The sequence below is a fragment of the Gouania willdenowi genome, chromosome 4, assembly GCF_900634775.1.
Source record: "Gouania willdenowi chromosome 4, fGouWil2.1, whole genome shotgun sequence".
NCBI classification, from domain to species: domain Eukaryota; kingdom Metazoa; phylum Chordata; class Actinopteri; order Blenniiformes; family Gobiesocidae; genus Gouania; species Gouania willdenowi.
The window spans coordinates 28501107-28509876 of NC_041047.1; positions in this window are offsets into that span (position 1 = coordinate 28501107).

Genomic DNA, 8770 nt, shown 5'->3' on the forward strand with positions numbered 1-8770 from the left:
ATTTAATCCACGATACATCACAATATTTGTCACTGAAGAAATTCAGAATTTATTGACTGCACTGAATCCATTTAACAGGAATTACAAAACATTGTCAATCAATTTCACATGAATGACAGCCAAGTAAAACAAAGTGTATACTGCACAGTGGCTTTTCTTAACACACACACACGCACACACACACACACACACGCACACACACACACACACACACACACACACACACACACACACACACACACACACACACACACACACACACAGTGTAAATTTGTAAATATCCACTCCTCAACTATTGCCTCATTGTACTGTGTATGTACTGCATTATCTCTGTGTATCATGTCTGTATATATATATATATATATATATATATATATATATATATATATATATATATATATATATATTGTTTTCATCATGTCTTGTGTGTTGCAATAAAAAATAAAACTAAAGATAAATAAATAAAAATCAATACTTGCCGCCAGTGAATCAATATCACTTGCGATATAGCGTATCGATATTTTGGTACACCCATAATTACTAATAATAATATCCATCCATCTTCTGACTCACTTGCTCCTTTTTCATGGTCACGGGGTCTGCTGGTGCCTATCTCCAGCTTTCTTCTGGCACTAGGTGGGGGTACACCCTGTACAGGGCGCCAGTCCATCACACAGACAGACAGACAACCACTCACACCGATACAGGCAGTTTAGAGACTCTAATCAACCTAACAGTCATGTTTTTGGATTGTGGGAGGAAGCCAGAGTACCTGGAGAAAATATACGCAAGAACAGGGGAGAACATGCAAACTCCACATAGAAAGGAGGGTCCAAGTGTCCACCCCATGAGGGCTTGAACACAGAACCTTCTTGCTTTGAAGCAGGCATGCAAACCACTACACTATGTAGTTAATGAGTGTGTTTGTGGTGGTCGTAGGGGCCGATGGCGCACTACGGCAGCCTCGCTTCCGTCAGTCTGCCCCAGGGCAACTGTGGCTACAATAGCAGCTTACCACCACCAAGTGTGGCGTGAAAGAATAATGCCTTAATTCTGTAAAGCGCTTTGAGTGTCTATGATAAAGCGCTCTATAAAATCCAATGCATTGTTATTATTATTATTACACCGCCATGCACAATAATAATGATAATAATAACAATAATATATTGTATATAAATGTTTAATATATATGGTATTTTTTATCGGGGGCGCACGGTGACTTAGTGGTTAGCACGTCCGCCTCACAGCAAGAAGGTCCTGGGTTCAAGCCCTGGGGTGGACTTGGGTCCTTTCTGTGTGGAGTTTGCATGTTCTCCCCGTGCTGCGTGGGTTTCCTCCGGGTACTCCGGCTTCCTCCCACAATCCAAAAACATGACTGTAAGGTTGATTGGCGTCTCTAAATTGCCCATAGGAGCGAATGAGAGAGTGAATGGTTGTCTGTGTCTGTGTTGCCCTGTGATGGACTGGCGCCCTGAAGATGGATGGATGGTAGTTTTTATCATTATATTGTATCAAAATATCCCCGGGACACTGAAAACAGAAACACGCGGGTCAGAAAATGGATAGATGAATATATTATTATATATATATATATATATTTATTTATTTATTTTTCATAAATAAAATTAAACTAAATCAAATTATAATAACATAATATAATACCATATATTATTATTTCAGAATAAAATACCACTGTTTTTGTTAGCTGCCATTGCAGTGAAAGAGTTGGCTGATAAACATAAGACCAACACAGCCCTGGTAACTGTCTGCTCCAAAGCAGAGTGGAGGGAGTGTGTGATCAGAGAGAGAGAGAGAGAGAGAGAGAGGGAGAGAGAGGGAGAGAGAGAGAGAGAGAGAGAGAGAGAGAGAGAGAGAGAGAGAGAGAGAGAGAGAGAGAGAGAGAGAGAGAGAGAAGGGAAAAAAGCTGTGTTTTGTTTTTTGTTTTAGAAAAAAAACAGTTTAAAGAGGGGAGGAGATGCTCTTTGCTCCAATCAGACTTGTTCATAATAATAAACTACTATAAACTTTAAAACAATGCTCAATGAACAACAGTGGAACAGTCGTGCCTTTTTCTTTAATTACACACAGTTTGATCATGGTACTGTATGTAAAATGAACAAACTGACAAAGACTCTGTAAATCATGAAGTCTCGTATGTTTCTTGTGTGCATGTGGCAAAACACGATAACCTCTCTTTTCAAAAACGGTCTGTAGGTGTTGGACAGCTGTTGTGTGTAACCTGAGGGCAAAGCTCATCAAAGAGGAGGAAACTTAAGATGACCTGTCTTTGTTTTCCATCCACAACACAGATATCGTGCTATTTTTGCTCACATATGGACTTGAATCATTGTAGAATAGACAAAGCAAAGACGTAGTAGAAAACAACTTCTCACTTCCATAATGATTTACCCCACCTACTTAAAGGGGCAGTATTATGAAAAATGCACTTTATAATAGTTTTGCTACAGTGATATACATTCATTTAGCCTCATTCAGAGGGTCAAAGTTAAAAAAGTTCTGTTTCCTCCCTCCTTTGTTATTCCACATATTGTAAAAAGTCAGCTCCAATTGGACAAGTTAAATTTTTCTCGGTGCCTGACGTCACCAAGCAAAAACTCCTCCTCCTGACAATCCTGGCTCCTCCTACTCTATAAGAATGTGAGCTCCTCCCTCTCAAACTACCTCACAGCTAAAACAAACACTGCGGTTTAATATAGAATATATATTATACTTTATTGTCATATATGAAAAGTTACATTCACTAAATGTGTTCTCTGCATTTAACCCCTCCCTGAGGAGCAGTGGGCAGCAACGGTGTAGCACTCATAGCAGTTCCATTTTTAGTACCCGTTACATCGCATCATTTCTCCTTTGACATGATCTGACGTGATTGTGTGTGACGATCACCATGAATTGACTATTCCTGTTATCGGTAGTGGTGAGGAGGAGAATAAAGTGATGTACCAGCTCTGGTGAGTGTTCAAAGTAGCTGACTCAGCGGATTGACTCCGCTGCTACTGCCTCACACACACACACACACAGTGGAACAGCGTTTGTCTGACTCACAATCACAATAGCCGCTTAAACAGCCATGCGTTTTACTGTAATGTGCAGTTTTTTGGCTGAAAACAATAGCAAGAGTGTGTAGACAGCAAAATAAAATTGCTATAGTGATCAGCTGTTGTGTGGAGTCAGCGTCTACAGACACGCCTACTCATGAATATGCATAAGTAGGCCCCAAAACAGCCCGTTTTTAGAACTGCTCAGAAAGTCACTTTTCAGAGGGCTAAAACGCTGGAAAACAGGCGAGTTTGGGAAAATAAACCTCAAATACTATATTGTTAGGGTTCTTAGAACAAATGGAGTTGGTGAGAAATTGCACAATACCTTTATGATTTAACTCAGCACGTGTGCAGCGTGGCCATTCTTTGGGTGTGAGCTACAACAAGGCTTTATTATCCAGTCCAAAGCTTCATTCTGCATGTTTACACAGAGGTTACTAACGCAGAGAGCGGCTTTACCATCAATAGGACATATAGGTAAATAATCCATTGGGTGTCCCCGGGGTAAAGGAAAAGCCTGGGCACAGAACATTAATTAGTCTCATGGACCATCTTAGGAATGTAATGGGGTTAGAGCTCAGAACAAACACACATATGGGTCGTAAATACCTCCACAAACACATCAGGCAGACATTCGCATTTGGTTGCATCACATATGCACATTAACAGACACAAAACGTCATCAGATCAGGGGCTGTCGCCGTCAAAGAAAGGACATCTTGACTTATTTGTTAAACATCTATTTGGAATCTGTTGATTGAGGAATGTTTTCATCAAAAGATTAGATTTGAGCAGATGGAAGCATCTGTTTAGGGAAACGAGTTTACAATGGAGTCAAGAGAATCTCAAATTTGCACTCTTTTTTTTTTTTTTTTTTTTCCCGCAGTCGTCGTCAGGCCTTGAGTAAGAATAGTGCTGTTGTCAGTATTAGCAAAGACGCTTGTAAGCTCTCCAAGTAGTTTGTAGTAACAGCTGGGTCTGACATGGAGAGCATGTACAAGGGCAGCCAGGCTGAAGAGAGGGAGGGGGATGTCGGAAAAGGAAGTTAAAAAAAAAGAAAACACAACAACCCACAGATTTACTGAAGATCAAACATGTTTAACACATGCTTCAATAGTCTGTGATTAGCGCTTTCATGGCCAGCTAACGTCCTACATATGACTAAAATATAGAATACACGAATGAATACAGAATGTTTCTCTGTCTGAATTTTCATTTGCTTGTTAGTTTTTTCCAGAGGTGAAAGTAACAGATTACAAGTACTCACGTTACTGTAATTGAGTTGCTTTTATGGATACTTGTACCTTTTTGAGTGTATTTATTTCTAAATAAGTAATTTTACTTGTACTTGAGTACGTTTGAAAAAAAAAGTAATTCATTACATTTCTGCACCCATTTGTTACCAAGTAAATTATTATTTTTTTGTTTGAAAATGATCAAAGGACATTGTGAAAATACAACAAATCAAATGACCCGACAGCGATCAAATGCTTCACATCATAGCCGACCAATCAGATTAAACGTCAAAACTCAATTAAATGCTGTTTTTTCAGTTTTAGAGTTCATAAATGTAGCTATACTTGGAACCTGATCATTTTTTTATTATTTTGAATTAAACTCATTGGTGTTATTTATTTATTCATGAATTTTTTTTACTTTGAGTTCTATTTAATTGAGCTACTTTTTACTTGTATTTGATTATTTTATGTATGACTTACTTGTACTTGAGTACAATTTTAATCGATTTCAATTTCAATGAGTAAGGCAAGGCATGGCAAGGTAAATTTATTTGTATAGCACATTTCATACACATGATATCAGTACTCTTTACACCTCTATTTCATTCATTTGTTCGCTTGTTTATTCGTTCGTTCGCTTGTTTGTTTGTGTTTTTGTCGACATTCTCAGCATGGTTTAATGTTTAATTAAAGGGTGTTACACATTTACATGAGTTGTTTTATCCCGTTTCTTCTGTTTGACAAATCAATCTGACTTTATTATGAAACATGTCTCATACAGCAGAGATGAGCAACTCCATCACAACGGGGGGCCACAAACATGTGATTGTCTCTGAGGATCAATATTCATGTCAGCATTTAGAATAATGACCAATCAGAGCATTAATACAGTGTGTGTGTGTGTGTGTGTGTGGGGGGGGGGGGGGGGGGGTCTGTCTTTTTGGTTTTGATGTTTTGTCAGTTTTTAGTTATTTTGTGTGTTTTTGGAGTCATTATGTGTGTTTTTGTAATTTTATTCCATTCTTGGTTTCATTTTGTGTATTTTTCTGCATTTTTGTTGTAGATTTATGAATGTTTGGCATCATTTTATGTATTTTTGTTGTTGTTTTCTGTATTTTACTGTAATTTTGCGTAATTTTGTTAATGGTTCGTGTGTCTTGGAACTATTCTGTAATGTGATGCTGTTCTGTGTGTTTTTGTCGTCATTTTGTTTAATTAGGCGGTTGTTGTGTCTGTTTTCGTTGTCATTTGATGTTTTATGAGTCATTTTGTGTATTTTTGGAATTGTTTGTGTGTTTTCCTTCCAACTTCTACCATTTTTGGGGCTTTGCTTTGGGGGCCGCGAAAAATTAGACTGAAGGCCACATGTGGGCCCCGGGCCGCCAGTTGCCCATGTCTGTCGTACAGGGTTGCAGGAGGTTACACAGATTCTAAAGTAATGCTTACTGAAAACAATTCCTTTAAAACTGGAAAACACCTGTTCAAACAGATGTAAATAAATACATGTTTACGGTGTAAGGTTTGAAGTTTGTCTGTTCTCATATTTTGTGTTTTCAATGGTTTCCTCACAACCTTTAAACATAATTTATTTTATTATTTTTATTTTTATTTTTTTTAAAGAGAAATGTGAATTGAACTGATGAAAAATACATCTTTGTATAAATCAATAGTGTCTTTAAAGGATGCAATATAAAATCAATGGTTGGATAGAAAATAGATGAGAAAAGAAATCAATAATGAATAAATTACTGATTGCACCTTACCAAACATAGAATATTATAGGACGTTGATTCTTAACCTTTTTGGTTTGTGTAGCAATTGAGCCTTTCTGACAACAGTCCATACTATTGAGTACGACACTGTTTACACTTATTATTTAACTTCAAACTGATATTTGAATAAATGTCAGTTGAATTATTGTATTCCATCAAAGGGATGCGCTCTCATCCCCTTCAGGGATACACATACCTGTTTGGATTCATTGGATGAAGTCCCTGAAGACATATAATCAAATATTAAAGGTTTCTAGGTGGTGTAGGGATAGAATAATGATCACCATGGAGACTGAGGTTAAAGGTAAAACGCACACACCTTCAGGGAGAACATGAAACTTTGCAAAGACAGTCTGCAGTTCTAGTCCCGTACATTTAAAACTCAATGAAATGATCCACGTCTGTCGTTGAGTGCCTGACCCTGCTGCCTGTGTTTGATACATGAGGTCACAGAGCATTTTAATCAGATGGATCAACCGCACCAAGCAGCTCCTCCTCTACTCTGAGCTCCTCCAGCACAACCCAAAACTCCTCACCTCGTCTGGATCACAACTCCACAAAAACAGCTTGTATTTAAGATTTGATTAAACCCAAAGTCAATACAAGGACGTGAATTAGTTTTAAAACTGTTTTGTTTTACCTTTAGCATTTGCTTGTGTTTTAAACCAGAAGCAGCAGGTGGATTCATGATTAAAACACCGAATCTAAACTAAACACATTTTAGTTCAGGGGCCATATATAGAGCAGTTTGATCTCAAGTGGGCCACGGATTTGAGTAATTTCAACATTATTGTGCCATAGTTTGCACTTCTACATATACATAAAATACAAAATAACGTAAGAAACCAACCATATCTAAGCAATAAGTGACAGATATTATCAGTCAGGATCTTCATTTTAAATCTAACTAAGGGAAATATTACATCATGATTTGAGGATATTGAAAGATTTTGTAAGATTTTCGAGTGTTTTCAACTGTTTAACGTTTAAAATGACTGCAATCATGCAACATAAGCACCGGGAAAACTGTGAGCACCTGCAAATATTGTTGAGTTTCATTTATTCAATGATTCATGTTTTCTCTCTAATTCTTTCTTTCTCCTGCAGGCCGAATTGGACGCTCCAAAGGGCCGGAGTTGGCCCCCAGGTCACAAGTTTGACACATGATCTAAACCAGGGGTTCTTAACTGGTCTCACCCCGGAACTCACATTTTACCACATTTGTTTTAGAATTCCACAAACCAAATTTAGTTTTTCAAAAATAGCTGTTGAAAACACACATATAAAAGCAAGGCATCTCTGTTTGTCTCTGTGTGTGCGTGCGTGTGTGTGTGCGTGCATGCGTGCGTGTGTGTGTGTGTGTTCAGACTGACCTGAGAGTTTCAACATGGCTGCTGCTCGATTCAACGGTGTGCAAGGTCCGATTTGTTTTGACGCCCCCACCTCCTGAGTCCAAGGAATCAGTGATGTCGTCATCAATCTTACCTCCACAGTGATGATGTCATCATTCCTACCTCTAAGGTGATGACGTCCCACCTTCAAACACAACCTCATTTGGCCATCCATGAAAAAGCTACTTCCCCTCCCACTTTTCTATAGCATTACATACTTCCTACGGGCACTGCACTAGTATTTTAAATAAAAACTGAATCCATATATTTTTCTGTGCAACATGTATTGCACAGCATGTCTGTCAAAAAGGCTTTTTTTAAAATAAAAGACAAGTCACTTGTGTCTCAACCCACCAGTTGAGAATTGTTGATCTAAAACCACATGTGTCAAACTTAAGGACCGGAGGCCAAATCTGGACCTTCAGAGCATCAAAATCGGCCCGCAGGATTAAGTCGAAATAACAGAAAACATGAATCATTGTGTAAAAAAACCAAGTAATTCAGTTGTAGATATCTTGACTTAGCCTTTCCAAATACATCAATTTAATGAACATCCATAATATTTGCCAGGGCGCACAATTTTCCCACACTTTTATCACATGGTGGAAGTCGGAAATCTTTATCTTTACCAAAATCCTGCTATTTTATTACAATTATTGCACATTTTTTCCCCCCAAATTAAATAAAAATTGCTCACAAAGTCAAGGAAATTGAACGATTGTATATTGTCTGTAGCTTCCATTATTTTACATTGAATTTATAGGGCAGAATAATGTTGAAATTGCTCGTTTTCCCATCGAAAATATGCGGCCCACTTGAGATCAAAGGGTCCGTATTTGGCCCTTGAAACTAAAATATGTTTGACACCCCTGATCTAAACCATTGACACAGATGTAAAAAGATGCTGACCTCAAATCTCTCCTCATTATCCACACAAACTACGGATCATTTACCACATGGCATCTGAAAGTCTACTGGTTTCATCAGATGGAAGGACCCAAAAACACAACCGCGTACATGCTATGTGTAACCCATCAGTCCCAGTACATGGTTGTGTTTGAAGCTAAATGGACAGAGATGCTGTCACACATGCACTCATAGATTCCTCTGAGCTATTCCCAGCTTTATATCTGTAATTAACAACAGATGCACATGGAAAATTAGCATGTGTTTGGCACATTGGCGCTAATCAGTCATAAATGTGTGCATATTAATGAAAAATTCCATCTAAGCACATGTAGTTTGGAATTACACAAATTCACACACGAAATAAAAGCGCGTAATAGCATGTAACAATAATGTGGACT